We start from the raw sequence: 19,269 nt of genomic DNA on the forward strand, positions 1-19,269 counted from the left end.
CCAATTAAATGTTTTCTTTTGTAAGAGTTGCTTTGGTCATGGTGTCTCTTCACAGTAATAAAACCCTAAGACACCCCGTTCCTCCTTGTTCTCTGTGTGTTCCCTTCCACTCTCCTTTCACTTTCATGTCACACACAACCTTTTGCTCCACCCCCAAACATCTCCAGGCCCTTTTAGCATCAACGCCACCTTTGGTGTTCATTGTGATTCTGGCTCTGTGTCCTTTCAAGTTTACTGAAATTTTCATTTCATTTCCTGATTCACCTCTATCCTTCCTGTGTGAGTATCTGGCACAATAAATACTATAGAACAAGACAATGTTTTTGGATTCTGAGGACTGAAAAGCCATCTCAGCAGTGCCTGCAAGCTGTAGACAGGGGGCGCTGTGCTTCTGAGTCTGAGTCTGGGCTGTTTGCCTCAGATGTTTTGCCGTTCTTCATGGCACAGGAATTGCTGCTTCAGAAGGGAGTGCTGTTCCGAATGTGAAGTCAGGCCTTGCCAGGTGACCCTCTGGACTCTCAATGTGCTTCCTCTTCGTTCCCAAGCTCCTTCTCTGACACAGACTTATGGATCCCCCAGATTTGTACAAGGAAGTCATACTCCCAAATGTGATGATATTTGAATAAAGGCTGTATGGACAATTAGATTAGGGTGATGTGAGGCTTTCATGATGGACCACATGCTAGCCATCTTTGAGTGAGGGAGCAAGACCTCTGCAGAACCTGTCCCTACCAGGACCTGTGCTTGGAATTAAAACTAGCATGGTGGGAAAGTAAATTATGGTAGACCGGTATATTCGCTTATCCCCCAAACTGTATTTCCTCTCATCTTCCTCTCAGTTACTTCTCCTCCAGCTGCATAGCTGTAGTCGACCTATGGGCTATGACCAATCTTATTGTGTGCAGACTTTAGACATGATCAGCTGAAAAGAAACTCATGTGGCAAAAGATGGTCACTTTCCACTGCTTCAGGATTCCCTTCTACGAGGCTTGGGAGGAAGTAGCCCTTCATAAGAAGTGATTTTCTTTGTCACCTGGCCTGGTGTAGTTGATAAGAAGGTTGTGTCAAGTCCTCTATGTGTCTGTCTATGACTCTGGACTTCTGGAAGCACACTGTCTAATGATGTCATCCTTCCTTAGAAGCCTCCCTGCCTAAGTTGGGAAAGATCCCAACTCCCGAGTCAATAGCTGCTGCTATTTTTCCCTACTTGGTTTTCTTCTGTTACTTTACCCAAACAGATTTACATAAAATTGTGAATAGGTGCACAAGAAATATGAGTAAGGAAAAGGAAAGAAAATCAAAGCCAAGAGATGAAAAAGAAGCCTTTGAAATCTCAACATTAACCTCTCTGACATGGAGAGAGCAAGGGGCTTTGTTATGTTTTCCTGTTGGGCTATTAAGTGCTGATTACTGGAATCAAGGTTTGGGTCAGTCACAGAACTATACAAGGTCAACATTCCCATTCTTACTTCATAGATTAGTAACTGAGGTTCAGATCATGTGATGGACCCATGGTATGATCTCAGGTGTAGTGTAGTATCCTTGACCATGGAGTACTTCATGAATTGCTTTTCTCAGTACTATGGCAACATGGTAAGATAAGAGCAGCTTAAGGAAGGAAGTAAGGGCTTATTTTGGCTCACGGTTTTAAGGGATACAGTCCATCACAGTGGGAAGCCATGATGATGGGAGGATGAGGCAGCTGGTCATGTTGTGTCCACACCAGGAAGAAGAAGAAGAAGAAGAAGAAGAAGAAGAAGAAGAAGAAGAAGAAGAAGAAGAAGAAGAAGAAGAAGAAGAAGAAGAAGAAGAAGAAGAAGAAGNAGAGAGAGAGAGAGAGAGAGAGAGAGAGAGAGAGAGAGAGAGAGAGAGAGGCTGATGCTCAGCATACTTAGTCCTTTTGATGTAGGCTTAGACTCCAGCCCATAGAACAGTGCTGCCTACATTTGGGATTGTGCTTTCCACCCCAGTTAACCCAATCTAAAACCTTGCTCACAGCCATGCCCAGAGGCTTGCCTCCTAGGTGATTGTACATCTTGCTAAGTTGGCAGTCAGTACCAACCATTGTAAGCAGTTTATGCTGCTCCAAAGACCAGAAACAATTCCTGATGAAGTTTAATAGGCATACATCCAAACAAAAATAGATGAAAATGGCAAAAAGATTTTTTATGAAGCAAAACACAACCTCTTTGTTTGTTTGTTTGTTTGAGACAGGGTCTCACTATGTAGCTCAGGCTGGCCTTGAACTCACTATGTAGAACAGGCTGGCCTTGAATTCACAGAGATCAGTCTGCCTCTGCCTCTCAAGTGCTGGGACTAAAGGTGTGTACCACTATACTTGGTCACAATTAAGTTTTATACCCGTGAATTACTTTTAAATAACTTGTATTGACTAAAAATTGGTAACTTAATATCAGACTGATGTCTGATCCCTAAGTCATTATTATTATTATTGCCTTAAAATTCTTCTTGTTCCCCAAATTATGGATCTGGTAGTTCAATGGAACAGAATATTTAAACCTGTAAATGTTCCAGAGTATTCTGATGCCAAAATTATCATAAAGCTCAGAGGAATGAAAGATCTGGCTCTTCGCTCAGAGTTGAACAATGTGTACAAAATATCTTAGGAAGAATTCCATCGCTCCATTATTTCAAACTGAGGGAAAAGGGCTTTCTCTGCTTTGCAGTCTTCCCCTGCTGTGGTGAGTCAGCTCTTCTTTGCAGAGCTTCCTGCTGCCTGTGGAACCCCTCCCCCAATCATACTATAGTCATTTGAGCACCTACCCCCTTCCCTATGGGAAGCAGGAGCCTGAGTCATTCAAAATGTCTCCGAACTCCAATTGGGATATTTGAATAGCAAGTGTGGCATATACTATATTTAAGTATTACTTAGGAAGAAAAGCTAAAACCTCAACACTTGGAAATGATTGTTAAATTAATGTTTTGGTGAAAAATCACTCTCTTATGTATGCAACTTAATGTCTTCTGTGCACTCTTGTCTTCTTCCCTAAAAGCATAAGAGATAACTACTTTCTGTCATCACTTTTCTTCCAGCAGCAGCAAAAATCAAACCAGCTGCTCTCAGTCTTTCGTTTGCCTTCAAATTCCTTTTAGTTTTAGTCCACAGGTAAAGTTCAACGTATCTTATGTGACATGTTTTGAAATCAATATACATTGTGGAATAGTAAATCTTGCTAATTAACAAATGCCTTAGCCTTGATAGTTGTCATTTTTTTTTTTTTGTCCTGAAGGCACCTAGTGTACACTCTGTTCACGTCATCATTAACTATACTCACCTTGTCACTCAGTCAACTGCTTCCATAAACCCACTTGCTTGAACTGTGCATTTGTGTCCACATGGCAATTTAGTGCAAGTATGATGTCAGACGATGTCTTCCCTAAGTAATAAGAGCCTCAGAAGGTCCTAACTATAATGTCTTCATTGAGAGAAATCAAATCACGGACACCCCTTCTCACCCTTCCAATAGGCTGAAATGAGAAAAGCAAGCTTGAGCTTGTTTTGTGGTGGAGACGAGGTTCTTAGGAATGTTCTAGAAACAAGCAAGCCCAAAGCCTAGATTCATTTCTCTTTCTCTCTCTCTCTCTCTCTCTCTCTCTCTCTCTCTCTCTCTCTCTCTCAATTTTTTATTGGCTATTTTACTTATTTATATTTCAAATGTTATCCCCCTTCCCAGTTTCCCTTCCACAAGGTCCCTATCCCCTCCTCTCTCTCCCTGCCTCTATGAGAGTGCTCCCCCACCTGCCCACCCACTCCTGCCTCAGTGCCCTAGTGTTCCCCTATCCTGGGTCATCAAGCCTCCAAAGGACCAACAGGCTCCCCTCCCGGTGATGCCAGATAAGGCACTCCTCTGCTACATATCCAGCTAGAGCCATGGGTGTTCCCCCCACCCCACCCCCCCACCTCCCCATCTATTCTAGTTGGTGGAGCCAAAACCATCCAGTGGAAAAAAGACAGCATTTTCAACAAATGGTGCTTGTTCAACAGGTGGTCAGCATGTAGAAGAATGCAAATGGACCCATTCTTATCTCCTTGTACAAAGCTCAAGTCCAAGTGGATCAAGGACCTCCACATTAAACCAGATATGATGAATTTAATAGAAAAGAAAATGGGAAAGAACCTCAAACACATTGGCACAGGGGAAATTTTCCTGAATAGTACACCAATGGCTTATGTTCTAAGATCAAGAATTGACAAATATGACCTCATAAAAATGAAAAGCTTCTGTAAGTCAAAGGATGCTGTCAGTAGGATAAATCAGCAACCAACAGATTGGGAAAAAATCTTTACCAAACCTACATCCAATAAAGGGATAATATCCAAAATATGCAAAGAACTCAGGAAGTTAGACTTCAGAGAACCAAATAACTCTATTTATAAAATGGGGTACAGAGTAAACAGATAATTCTCAACTGAGGAATTTCAAATGGCTGAGAAGCACTTAAGAAATGTTCAACATCCTTAGTCATCAGGAAAATGCAAATCAAAACAACCCTGAGATTCCACCTCACACAAGTCAAAATGGCTAAGATCAAAACTCAGGTGACAACAGATGCTGTCAATGATGAGGAGAAAGAGGAACAGTCCTTCATTGCTGGTGGGATTGCAAGCTGGTACAACCACTCTGGAAATCAGTCTGGTGGTTCATCAGAAAACTGGAAATAGTTCTACCTGAGGACCCAACTATACAACTCCTGGGCATATACCCAAAAGATGCTCCAACATATAACAAGGACATATGCTCCACTATGTTCATAGCAGCTTTATTTATAGTAGCCAGAAGCTGGAAACAACTCAGATGTCCCTCAACAGAGGAATGGATACAGAAAATATGGTACATTTGCAGTAAAAACAATGATTTCATGAAATTCGCAGGCAAATGGATGGAACTTGAAAATATCATCCTGAGTGAGGTAACCCAGTAACAAAAGAAGTGGATATTAGCTAAAAAGCTCAGAATACCTGAGATTCATTTCTTATCACTTCAGTCATACTCCTTTGGTCATATCTGGTCATTAAGGCCAGCCCAGGAGAAAGGGTGAAGAGACAGGTGTCACCTGTGAGAAAAGAGTCATGGACATTTTTACAGCTCACCAAAGAAGTGACATGGTTATTCATTGAGTCAAACAAGTTAATGGCCCCATGCCTGTAATCTCAGTCTTTGGGAGTGAAAAGATGGCCGCACAATGAGACCCTGTCTGAAAACAAGTGAATAGGAAAGAAATTAATTAATGTTGGCAAGGTACTTAGAAGAATGTCGGAGCCTGTGCCGTTACTGCTATTTTTCCTGTTGTTGGTGGTGTTGGTGGTATTCCTGTCTTTGTTGGTGTTCCTGTCTTTGTTGGTGTTTCTATGGAGACTGGGCATCTTTTATTTTGCTATTTGAAGCGATGTAGGAGGAGTCTATCTTTAGCATTCACTTTACAGGTTGCTCTCTGCTGTCCGGGACAGGATGTGAGGTGATGAAGCCATTTCTTTTGTCCCCACAGATGACCTCACTTACATCCGCTCCTCTGATGTATGCTCCTACAGGTTCTTGGGCTCCCAGAGTGTTCTTGATTGTCTTTTGCTCTCTGTCAAAATCTGGATCCTCGATTCTTTCCATGGTAGTGTTTTCCAATTTTCCATTTAGAAGGGAATTAGGTATATGAATTTCTTTCTATTTCTTTTACAATGTTAGGAAGATCTTTACCAATTAAAGTTATGTATAAGCAAACTGTACTTGCTCATAGCTTCTATGCATCTATAGACTTAGAAAGATAAAAATGGAGTTATAACAAAACAGACTTAACGATTACAGGGCTCTTCAAACACCAAAACAGCAGGAGTGATCTGATGTTTATTGTGCTGATAAAGAGCAGGTCCAGACTGTAATCATCATGGTCTTTGCTGCCTCTGTTCCTCCAAAGCTCTCACTATTTGGGCAACTGTAGTCCCTCTGCTTCTACACTGGGCAATGGTAGTCTTCAATCTTCCTATAGGATGAAAACATTGTTAGCTGTCTAGTCTACTTGTGTTTCCATTTCCTAAGTCTACATTGGTTAGCATGGTGCCACTGGTGCCTAGTGAACAATAAACACAGATGGAGCACTGTAGTCACCTGCAAGTGCTTGATTACACAATTGCAAGTAGTGACCTGGGACCTTGTTTGAATGGTGTCTATCAGGGCTGATGTGGAATTCAAGATTATGTCTTTTATTTTATTCTAATTATTAATTAATTAATTAATTAATATTTTATGGTACTGGGCACTGAACCCAGGACCTCATGAATGCTAGACAAATGTTTGACCACTGAGCTATATCCCCAGCCCCAAGACCAAATCTGCATTTTAACCAAGTGCTTGGGTTACGGCTATGCTATTGGTTCAGGGAGGACATTTTGAATCATTTATGTAGCCAAAGATGACCTTGAACTCCCAGTCTTCCTGCCATCACTGCTTTAATGCTAGCATGTGCCATAGCAGCTGGCTTATTTATTGCTGAGGCTTGAACTTAGGGCTTCATGTATGCTAGGCAAGCAATCTAACGGCATAGCTATATTCTTGGCCTTCTACTGGGATTTCTGAAAGATTAAATATTTAGATGAAACAAACTGATAGTTAAATGATGATGTTTGTAGATATGTCCATGGTTTCTAGTTGGAAAATTAGTTGATAAAACCTAAGAAATAGTTAGGCTTTTTAGAGAATCTGCCTTTTCAGGACTCAAACCCTGATGTTAAAGATAAAGCATATATGATATATAGCTTTTAAAACAAAGTCTGTTTTAGTTTTCAATTAAAAAGTTAAAGGGAAGTTTGAATAAACAGATGGTAGATGTGTTGATGGACGGATGGATGGATACATGAATAGATGCATGGATGAATGCATTGATGGATGCATGGATGTATGGATGCATTGATGGATATATGGATGCATGGATGGATAGATGGATGGATGGATGCATGGATGCATGGATGGATGGATGGATGCATGCATGCATGAATGAATAGATACATAAGTGTGTGGGTGGGTGAGTATAAAGACAGGCAAGATGAGTGGACCTAGAAAACAAGTCCTTGTGAACACCATGAGAAGGCTGACTTACTATTCTCTGTAAAAAGCCCACTCTCCTGTATATGATGGAACTTCTCACTAGAAAATGGCTATGAAACTATTTAGAAAAGACAACTTCTGTCCATATAAATTATCAGTTAAAAAAGAACTTCTAATTTCAGTAATTATTTTCTAGCAAAACAAAACAAAACAAAACAAACAAAAAACCTAAACAGACCCAAAACTCAAAAACTAAAAATACAAAGTGCATCTAAGAAACCAAGAATAAGCTTGTAGTATGTGTTTAAATACTAGAAGTTAAAGTTAAATTTAAAATTTAAGAATATTTCTTGGAAAGAAAAAGATAACAGCAATAGTAAATAAAATAGCAAAACAAAAGAAATATAGTAGAAAAAAGTAAAATTCCTGTAATCAGAAAATCAAATCCAACCCTACAAATGTTTATCAAAATTGCCAAAAAGAAGAAGGAGAAGGAGAAAGAAGAAGAAGAAGAAGAAGAAGAAGAAGAAGAAGAAGAAGAAGAAGAAGAAGAAAGAAAGAAAGAAAGAAAGAAAGAAAGAAAGAAAGAAAGAAAGAAAGAAAGAAAGAAAGAAAGAAAGAAAGAAAGAAAGAAAGAAAGAAAGAAAGAAAGAAAACAAAATGAAGTAGAGCTTGATCCTTGCCTTCAGGAGACTGAACTTATAGGGGAAAAGCTAAAAACATGTTAAATGTTAAAACCAGCAAAACATGAGCTGTAATATAAGGAAGACATGAATACAGTTGGTCATGCAAACTTTATAGGCCCCAGTACAGGGGAATGCCAGGACCAAGAAGTGGGAATGGGTGGGTAGGGGAGCAGGGTCGGGGGAGAGTATAGGGAACTTTCCGGATAGCATTTGAAATGTTAACAGCAGACAGAAGCAGAATGTGACAGTTGCAGGGTCAGGAAGGTCATCTGAGTTATACCTGCACCTCCTCTTCCCATTGTTAGAATCCTGGTCCTCTAGAGCATGAAGATGCTCACAGGATGTCTCACATTAGCCACAGAGCATTGTTACCATCACCAAGTCTTTCTAAAGCAGAGTTAAAATGGTGCACATGCTCTGCCCATTTCTACCATCGGACAGTTCTTGGTCATATCTACTCTGTTAGCAGATAATAGTTACTCTATGCTACACTCTCTTCTCATTAGCCCTTGATGTTACGTCTTAGTTTTTTTTTTTTTTTTTTTTTTATACTTTATCTCATGAACCTCTTTATATACATGTCATTGGCCACCTGGGTATCTGACATTCATTCTCTAGAAGATGCTTTAGAGAAGACATACAGAGTCTTTGGTTGCCTGGGATCTTCTCTGGAACGGTCTCAGGAGTGCTATGCTCCACTTGGGCAGTTGTCATCTTGGGCATGGTCTGTCCCATCCCAGACCTGCATGGTGCTGGACCAGTGATCATCTCAGACCCTGTCTGATGGTGCACATATTGATGGTCACCTTGGGCTCATTCTTGCCTGTGGGCCCGAGGTCCCAGGTGGGGTTCTTCTAGTCTCTGGCTTGCTCCCTGTGCAAGGAGCCAGTCCAGGCCTGCATGTGCTAGACTGTCGGCCATCTCAGACTTGAGTTTTTCTGGGAATCTTAGGCTACTAATCATTCAGATGTTCATAAATCAGAACCCTGAGCACAACCTCTCTCCTCTCTGCCACCTACTGACACACATGGAACACAGCAGCCACACCTGCATCTAACTCCTCTGGGGGCAGGGGAGCTCAATATTTTTATGGAGACTTGGACATGTTTAAATTGTGGGTGTGGTTTTCCCAGTTAAAAAAAATGTAGAACCTTTCAAAAACAAAACAAAACTTGTCATATAATTTTACTAGTGTCGGATGCCAGAAGTCTGACCTAGGGTTCCCAGCAGACCAGATTTGCCTGCTGTCCCAAGAGTGATAACATTACAGGGCTGGAGAGATGGCTCAGCAGTTAAAGAACACTGACTGCTCTTCCAGAGGTCCTGAATTCAATTCACAGCAACCACATGGTGGCTCACAACCATCTGTAATAGGATCCGATGCCCTCTTCTGGTGTGTCTGAAGACAGTGACAGTGTAGCCACATACATAAAAGAGTGATAGCATCTAGTGATGTTGAAGCTAGAGAGAATTGTTGGATAGGGGCACCGTGGCAGATCAGTGGTGGCATCGTGGAGACACATCCAAACTCTGGAGAGAATACTAACAAGAGTTCCAGAGATAGGGGAGGAGCAAGAGCTATGTATAATCACATGGTTCTGGCCACAATATAAGTCTATTTGATCTTCAGTTGTAGGAGGGCCTATTGTCACTTAGGAAGTTGTTGTTGTTGTTGTTGTTGTTGTTGTTGTTGTTTAGGGAGGTGATTCAGGTGCCATGCTTCTTAGAGGGGCAGCCTCAGTTCATGGTTGAGGAATAGGTTGCAGGACTTGGTGTCCCTTGAATTGGACATAAGTTGGTAAGGATTGAGAGAGAATGTACCAAGGAATAGGATCAGTCAGGACAGTGGCAGCAATGGCAGTTCAAAGGAGCCCATGCTACAGTCGCTGAGCTTGCTCATCCTTCCTCGGAGTCCTTCCATTGCACCCTATTTGACCATCTTCACGTTTCCCTTGTAACTTGCTTTGCCCTTCCCCTGTATCTTAGTCAGGGTTTCTATTCCTGCACAACATCATGACCAAGAAGCAAGTTGGGGAGGAAAGGGTTTATTCAGCTTACATTTCCATACTGCCATTGATCACCAAAGGATGCAGGACTGGAACTCAAGCAGGTCAGAAAGCAGGAGCTAATGCAGAAGCCATGGAGGGATGTTCTCTACCGGCTTGCTTAGTCCACTCTCTTATAGAACCCAAGACTACCAGCCCAGAGATGGCACCACCCACAAGGGGCCCTCCCCTCTTGATCACTAATTGAGAAAATGCCTTACAGCTGGATCTCATGGAGGCACTTCCCCAACTGAAGTTCCTTTCTCTGTGATAACTCAAGCTGTGTCAAGTTGACACAGAGCTATTCAGTACACCCTGCCTCACCTCTCTTCTACATCCCAGGCTGTACTTGAGTTTCCTAGGGTAATCATGTGTCACCATCCTGGGTTATATGTACTGGGAATTGGAACTAGAACTCTGCATGCTGGACAAATGTGTTTCCAACTGAGCTACTCGCCTAGATCCGCACACCTTTCCTTCATTTGACTTTTGGAAATTGACATCATTCCCTTCTTTTCATCTGAAGGGTCCAGATATTATTATCCTTTTAAAAGCTATTTCTTGTTAGGGTTTGTTGGTTTTTTTTTCCTAATATATTGATTCTCTCCTAAGTTCTTCATCTCATTTATACATTTTTTCTCTGTTTCTTATTTGTGTTGTTGTTGTTGTTGTTGTTTTGTGTGTGTGTGTGTGTGTGTGTGACTTGCCTAAATAATAGTGAAGTACAGAGTGTCTGAGGAAGACACTCAACACTGACCTCTGGCCTCTAACACACACACACACACACACACACACACAAACACACACACGTGTGTACGTGCTATATTTTCTTGGTGTCTTTGGAAAATTTATGAATTATATCTTGTGATCTCATTCCCAAGATGAGAATCCTGGTTTGATTTTTACCATCTATGGAGATATTGATCATATATTTTTTCCACAGTCATCTTGATTCTCGTGAGACATTGATAATGACATTTATTTATTTATTTATTTATTTATTTGGTCATGGTCATATTTTGTGGGGTTTGATCATCTGGCTTTCGTGTTTCTCGTTGTCCTGAAGTTTTAGAAGGAGCCTTGACTCTTCTTGGTTCTTTCTAATTTCACAGCATTCTCGTCTCATGTTTCCATGCAGTGTTAACAACGTTGCTTTCTGTGTGAACATTTCTGGTTCCTTTTCCTTTTTTACTGATACATGAATTCCCATTTTCCATTTTTGTCCTGATCATCTTTGATTTATTTTCACCAGTAGTTCCGTCTCAGGGACCTTGTGAGGGAGTGAGGTGGATTTCAGGACTATGCGTCATGCTGCCATTTGTGATGTCTCCTTACCTGTTTGTGGGAGATGGCTTGTTGCTTCCTTTGCTTGTATACATTTTTTTCCATTTCCATTGCTCTATTTACTTATGTTTGGAGATTTACATGGATAAAATAATATGTTGTTAGTACTACTAGCATCCTCTCAGAATGTCTCATGTTTGCGTGTGCATGTGTGTGTGTGTGTGTGTGTGTGTGTATGTATGTGTGGTAGAGGTCAGTGTTGAGTGCCTTTCTCAGACACTCTGTACTTCACTATTATTTATGCAAGTCTCTTTCTGAGCATAGAGCTTTCTAATTGGCTAGATCATGTGGAAAGCAAGCTCCAGGAATCCTCCTGTGTTTCCCTTCTCCAGTACTTGGATCACAGACACACTGTCACATCTGGCTTTTTATGTGAGGTCTTAACTCAGGTCACACGCTGACATGGCAAGCACTTTACCTCAGGATTCCTCGGCTTTTAAGCTGATAATTATGGAGATCTGGACTTGAGAGATGCATCTGGATTGTGTCTTGTTTGGCCTTGTCTGACCTACCTCATGTAGCTATCAGATACCAAACGCATCTCTAAAGTCCAAAGGACTTTTGGAGCCGTGACAAGAAAAAAAAATATAAACACAATTATGAAGAGCAACAAGAACAACTGGCTTCTAAAATGGAAGGGATTGTATTGCAGAGATGGGGAGATTTGTATTCTTTTTCTTACCCAGGGCTACAAAGGGACATCACAGAAGTAAATGTGACGTGGGCAAAAGTAGGTTGAGCAGCCCAGCCTGGGTCCTTTCGGTTCATGCCATATTTGCTTCCTTAGCAAGTCTTCACTTTTTTGTACAGTGTCTTGGGGTGGGCAGACCCTGTCTTGAGAACTTTAAATAATACTTACTCAAAGGGATCAATCTGGCATGAAAACCTAGAGGAGTCCTAGGGAACTGCTGGTCTTCAGTCTACACTGGAAGCCCAGAGAAGCCCGTTCTAACACTGATGAAGGAATGCCACGGCAACAGGGTGGATGTGCTTACCAGCAGTGAGGGCAAGTAGGCAAAAAGTAAAGCTGTCCTGTCTCCACATTCTTTATCTGGGCTACCACCAGAAAGTGCAGCCCGCATTTAGTGTGGGTCTTTCCATGCTAAAGAGTTTGATCACAAAGGGCTCTCCCAATGAGGCTCAGCAGCCTGCACTCTCATTGACCCCAGATGCAGTTCACTTGATAGCCAAAATTAGCCATTGTAGAGAGAAAGGAAAAATTGTTGAAACCGAAGTGGCTGCCTCTCTCCTATATGACCCATTAGACAGGTTCCTTCCCAGGAGCTATTGGGATGTCTCTCCTAACTTCCCTCCACATATGTACACATGCACATGTAAGCACATGCACACAACAAGAGCTATAAATGTCCACAGTAACACGAAGGGTTTATTTGCTGTCAGGGCACTTTAAGAAATAAAAGACTCGTCTCCATAGGACTGCAGTTGGTTAGCAGAGTGAGTTTTAGTCTCGCACTCTAAGTTGTGCTAAGTCCCTTGTGTGTACATCAAGGATGGTGCTAATCCTTTGTGAGGATTATGTTAGAATGTGTGTGTGTGTGTGTGTGTGTGTGTGTGTGTGTGTGTGTAACAGCCAACAATGCCTGGAACAGAGCAAGTCATTTATGAATGGTGACGACTGTGTGAGAATCCCACAGTGAAAGCCACAATCCTTCATATTTAAGAATGGCGGCATCACGATATCCTTCAGAGGAGGAGCATGCCCTCCAAGCCAGGGAGTCTTCTGGCCAATCGATCCATCTTAATGCATAGTGGTGAAGCAGAATGTCACGGGAGAGGAACTGGGACTGGCTGCCACAGACACCAGGCGGTGGTGTGATACTCACTGTACCTGTATGGCACCTGGCACTGAGAAAGGTCACCTTCTCATGCCTCATTTCCATATTCAGCTCCTCTGTGGGTAACGATGGATTCCAATCATGTCACGAAGCTAAGCAAAGACTTGAAGTCTTAACTATGGTTTGTGTGTGTGTGTATGTGTGTGTGTGTGTGTGTGTGTGCATGCGCGCACACATGTGTCTGACTGTCTGTGTCTGTCTGTCTGTGTGTATGTCTGTGTGTCTGTGTGTCTGTAGTTTCTGTTTTGTTTCTGTTTTTTGGTTCTCAAGACAGGGTTTCTCTATGTAACCCTGACTGTTCTGGAACTCTCTCTGTAGACCAGGCTGGTCTTGAACTCAGAGATCTGCTTGCCTCTGCCGCCCGAGTGCCGAGATTAAAGGCGTGCGCCACCACAGTCCAGGGATCAGTCCATGCCTCATGGACTGAGCAACTGGAGGGTTGTCAGCCTCTCCGGTGTGAGACAGACAATGTTGACTACCCAGACAGCACTGTGTAAGCCACTCTAACAACTCCCTTTTATATCTATTAATCCTATCATCTGGATTCCTCCAGAGAACCGGACTAACCCACCACCTTCCCAGTTAGCTCAAGGAGCATCAGACGGTAACATGTTTTCTTCCTCATTCTCACCAACAGGCACCATTCTTCTAAGAGTCAAGTCTCTATTCAAGGCCTTTATAGTCTTCTGTGTTGGGTTGTAGAGCTGTAGAATTATCCTCCCAACCACATGTGAAGCCTGGTGGGGGATTGCCCATACCCTGCTGGTGAAGAAATGGAGCCACTCCTCCACTCTTTAAGGGTCTCCTCACATCTAGTAGCTCCTTACTAGCATCTTTATCAGTGCCTCACCATCCACATACCTGCCTCACACACTAAGCTCAGGCCCCCAGACTCTCCTTTTCTGGGTTACTTCCCTCTGGAGACGCTGTTGTTCTTTTTCATTGTTTAATAGATCAAGTCTAAATTCCTATATTTGGTCTCATAGGCTCTTTTTAATCTTTCCTTCTTTTTGGACCATAGCTTACAGGTCCCCCCCTGAGGAGAGGGCTTAGACTTAGAGCAGTAGCAAGTCTTTCCTTCCTTCCATCTTCTCCCCCTCCCCCCCAAGCCATGTTTCCTTTTCTACCTATGACTGTAAAAAGAAATCAATTCTTTTTAGCTAGAGTAAATTACATCCAACTCTCCTTACACTGGGGAAAGGCACTAAAGTGCTGACAGGTGCCGTCTTGGGAATGGATGGGTGTTCTTACCGCCTTCCTCGCAGGGAAATCAGAAGCCAAAAATTAACTTGTGAGCAGCCATTCTGTATGGAAGGAGAGCAGTAACTAACATTAAAGCACTTTAACTCCCAGTAGGAGACATCCTATTTCTGTGCATTTTCCACTTACAAATTACAAACCCAATAACATCTTAAATTGGAATTCCGAATGGACCACAGACTTGAGCTATAGTCATGGCTTTTAAATGCCGTTTGAGGACCGGGGAGATGGCTCAGTGGATAAAGTGATTGCTGTGCAAGGATGAGGGATGGAGTTTGGCTCCTTAACATCCATGGGCATACTGCACAGGTATGGTGGTCTGCCTGTAATCGAAGCACTTGATAGGCAGGCATAGGGACTCCTCAGAGCAGCCTGGCTGGCTAGCCTAGCTGAATCAGTGAATTTCTGGTTCATCAGTAGACCCTGCTGAGGGTGGAGAGAAATCTAGGAAGACAGCTGCTGTAAATCTCCAGTCTGCCACTCCCACCCATACATGTGCATATATATACATATGCACATATACTCACAGACACGTGCTCTCACCTGTGAACATCCATACATACATACACTCAGCATACATCCATGCAACACACACAAATACATACATGCAAAAGTATAAATTGAGCAGAAAATTATAAATACATGGCCAAAGGCTTAATAAATTTCTAGAACATGGTAGGAGCTAAAACATCTTGATTTACCTTATGTACCAGTCACACCATTCCCAGCAAGATTTTGATAAATGTGCCTTTTTGATTGAGGTCATCACTTGAACCAGTCAAGATGACCTTAAAGGATGTCACTTGTATGCATGTGACTAGTGCCAAGGGGGGACACTTGGCTTGAAATTTTGAGTAGTTGTTCTGATTAGGTTTTTGTCAACATCTGGCAAGCTAGAGTCATCCGAGAAGAAGGAACGGCAGTGGAGAAATTGTCTCTGTAACGTTGACCTGTAGGCAAGCCTGTGGGGCCACGCCCACTGAGGACGGATGTCACCCCTGAACGGGTGGTCCTGAGGTACATAAGCAGACAAGCCACGAGGAACAAGGCGGTAAGCAGCAGTTCTCCATGGCCTCTGCTTCAATTCCTCCCTTGAGGTTCCTATGTTGAGTTCTTGTCCTGACTTCCCTCATTGGTAGAGTTATAAAATGAAATAAACCTTTTCAGAGTTGCTTTTGGTCCTGGTATTTTATCGCAGTAGTAGAGACTTAAGTAAGACAGGAGTAATGTCTCAGTGTAGACTGAGGAAGAGATCCATAGGGAACGGAGACTACTGGCTTTCCCATCATGTGTGCCCATAAAAAATGGCAGACATGGTGTCGTCAGCCAGTCATCCCAGGACCAGTATATTTCTGGATTAAAAATGGCACACGCTAATGCATGGCTCTCTACCAACACAGGATCTTGCTCCCTTTTCTCCTTGGCTACAGTGCCGCTTGGTTCTTTAGCAGAAGCTCCCTGAGGAGATGCCTGAGTCGGCTGGCAGAGACTGGGTCTTAGAGAAACAGGACTGTAAGATATATGAGGCTTATTCTAATGGTCCTTGTCACATTGCACAGATGGTGGCATTTACCATGGCAATCCATAAGGGGCTCTTTGTTCTCAGCCACAAATGGCTCAGGAAGCTCTCCCCTGCCCCCAACCCCGCCTGGTGGCCGCACCTCACCCTTTCCCACACACACCTTGGTAACTATCTCCGAGTTTGTTCCCATGGCATGCATGTTTCATGCTTTTCACTCAAGATAGCATGAACTTACGTTGGTGCATGCTCCCTGTGAGACCGTACACTCGAGGGGTTAAGAGATCCAAGAGAAAACTCAAGGTCATGGAGCTACGAGTGGCAACGGTGCAGGATCCCAAGACTGGTTCATCAGTCTCAGAGTTCAGACTCTTAATTGGAAGGCTGTCATGTCATAGAAATCATAATTGTTCTCTTAGGGCAAAATAATGGGCATGAAATAGTCCATCGTCCCATGATAATTACAATAGTAATTGGTTATTGGGTCTTTAGGAACTGTGCTAATCATGTCATAGCCATTTCAGCTAATCCGTCCTGCCATCCTATATGTGGGCAGAATCATCACTGATTTTCAGATGAGGACACTGAATGTCACAGAAGCTAAGTGACTCTTTAAGCTGACTCATAGCCTGGCTTTCTCTGTCATCCGTTGGTTTCTTCATTAGCTTTACTGGGGCCCAAATTCTGTATATCACTGGTTACTTTGAGCATAGCAAAGTGTGCACTGTTGGAATATGTTTGCTGTTAGAATATGTTCTTTATGCCGGGCGTGGTGGCACACGCCTTTAATCCCAGCACTCAGGAGGCAGAGGCAGGTGGATTTCTGAGTTCGAGGCCAGCCTGGTCTACAGAGTGAGTTCCAGGACAGTCAGGGCTACACAGAGAAACCCTGTCTCGAAAAACAAAAACAAAACAAAACAAAAAAACAAAATACAAAAAAACAAAACAAAACAAAAAAACAAAAAAAAGAATATGTTCTTTATAAACCTGGTTGTACTATATATAATTTCAATGCACATATCTCATATTACACTTCTTGCTAGTGACTTATTGCTTATTTATTTTATATTGTGTAAATGAGGTTATGCCAAAAGCAGATTTGAGAGATTGCCTTATATCAAGTTCCAAACTGGGCTGTAAAGCAGCAGAGAGGGTGCACAGTGTCTGTAACCCATTTGGCTCAAGACCAGCTACAAAAGGGCACAGGGGTGGGTCAAGAAGTTTTGAAAAAGGGACAAAGAGCCTTGAAGCTAAAAAGTGCAGCGGCTGACAATGGGAACTTGACAGAGACCAACTGAGAGCCATGATCAAAGTGGATCCCCTTACATCTACATGGGAAGCCACAAAGAACTCAGCATGGACCACTCTAAGGTCATCTGAAACAAATTCAAACTCAGTGGGGGACGGGGTGTGCCTCATGAGCTCACCCAAGCTTGTATTGAACTGTTGTATTGAACTCTTGACCTTTCTTATGCTGTATAACAACAAGGAAGCCAATCTCTGTCAGAAAAAAATTGTTTTTTTTTTTTTTTTCAAGACAGGGTTTCTCTGTGTAGCCCTGGCTGTCCTGGAACTCACTCAGTAGACCACGCTGGCCTCGAATTAAGAAATTCACCTGTGTCTGCCTCCCAAGTGTTGGGATTAAAGGCGTGCGCCACCACACCTGGCTCTCTGTCAGAATTTAACACAATGTAGAAAGCTAATTGTACACAACAATTAGTGGCCACCAGTTCTGTGTGTGGACTGAGAAGAATTTCTAAAGGACTTCCCCTCGCTGAACTTGCACCCAAGGGTCATGGCCACTGTCAGGCAGTCAGTTCTACTGTAGTGTTATGAATCTTAGTGAAGCCATTACACCTGGAGCGTCTGTGCACCAGACCATGTGCACTAGAAGATGCAGTGTCTGATTCTCTAGATCAATGCCCGACCATACATCTCACAACCAACACTTCTGAAGTTGAGCAGATTGGCCTTTGAAGTCCTCCCTCATCCACCATATTCACCTGACCTCTTGCCAACTGACTACTGCTTCTTCAAACATCTTGACCCTTTCCTACAGAAAACAAGCATGTATGACTTGCAGGATCTAGCAAGTGCTTTTCAGGAGATGGTTGGATCCCAAAGTACCAATTTCTATGCTACAAGAATAAACTTATTTCTCATTGTTCAAAATGTGTTGATTATAATTTGTTCTTATTTTGATTAATGGAGGTATGTTTGAGCATGTTAAAGCTAAAGTTTTAAATAAAAAATTGAAAAATGATTAAAAATTCATAGTTCAAAATTGAAACTCCTTTGGTACTACATAATATGATACAACACACACACACACACACACACACACAATCTCAATACTGAGAAGGGTGTTGAAAACTAGCAGCTGTGTTTTTAATTGGTCTCCCTATGTGTATCGTCATGTGTGTGTGTGTGTGTGTGTGTGTGTGTGTGCTCACACATGCATGCTATGCATCTTACTTAGATTTTGGTGAGAGGAATTTTTCTAGCAAGACCTCCTATCACGTGGACAATTATACTGCTGGTGTTGATAGGACTAGTACCTTACATTGATATGTCTTATGTTTACATATATTCTGGTTAGATTTCCCTCACATGGGAGGAAACTGAGTCTTCTATAACCACTCATGAGAAATGAGGTAGGTTCAATTTCGTGACCCATGTTTCCTGATCTTTTAGCTGGTGTGAAGTGTTCAAACTGTATATACGGAGGTACCTCAGAAAGTGTCATAAAGAATAGGGCCAGGGGCCTCAAGGACCTATATTTCACAGCTCTGTTCTATATATTTATTTTCAAGGATTAGGAGATACTGTTTTGTAAAAATGTGTAGCCGTTTGTATTATGCTGCTGTATTAACAACCATGACCAAACTGCAGTCAGTCATCACTCATTGCTGCTGCATGTGTGGGTTGGTAGGAGTTGACTGGGCACTGCAGGCAGGGTTTCTGTGCATGCTCCAGTGCAGTTGTGACGCAACTGAAGTGACCTTGATCCGAGGTGTAAGCCCTTAACCAGGGGGTTACGCAAGACACGCTCCTCTCATTTGCTTTCAGGCTTGAGCTTTGGGACAGATGTGCTGTCACTTCCAAATTAAATAGCCAAGTTCAAATTCAAGGGACTCTTAAAAGATGCTATGGCAAGGATGTAAGTATATAGAGGAGTAGAGAATAATATAGTGGGGTCAATAAAGCAATTATCCACAAGTCTTCGAAAAAATTATACCTTCATTACCTGTCTAAATTGGAGTTGAAAGCCCTTCCAGCTACATATACCCCAGGGAGTTCTATGGGATGGATGCTCTATTGTAAGGATATAGTATCTGTATCCAGAGGCCATCAGGCATGAGGACTGTCACTTTCATCAGCCACCAGTTTGGGCTATGGTCAGTGCCTTCCTCTTCTCATGACTTACTCAAGTACAATGGTTAGATAAGAGAGAGAGAGAGAGAGAGAGAGAGAGAGAGAGAGAGAGAGAGAGAGAGAGAGAGA

The 19,269-nt window shown here is 42.4% G+C and overlaps 1 protein-coding gene and 1 non-coding gene across 10 annotated transcripts in view; one reads left to right on the forward strand and one right to left on the reverse strand.

Moving 5' to 3' along the window:
- Rgs6 (regulator of G protein signaling 6) overlaps positions 1 to 19,269 on the forward strand; it is a 519,809-nt gene that overhangs the window by 130,148 nt on the left and 370,392 nt on the right. The window lies entirely within an intron of this gene.
- On the reverse strand, positions 8,685 to 8,814 carry LOC115064475. Its single transcript, XR_003844324.1, has one exon. It is a non-coding gene; the product is annotated as a small nucleolar RNA SNORA17 (small nucleolar RNA).

This window comes from Mus pahari, chromosome 7 (genome assembly GCF_900095145.1).
Source record: "Mus pahari chromosome 7, PAHARI_EIJ_v1.1, whole genome shotgun sequence".
Taxonomy (NCBI): Eukaryota; Metazoa; Chordata; class Mammalia; order Rodentia; family Muridae; genus Mus; species Mus pahari.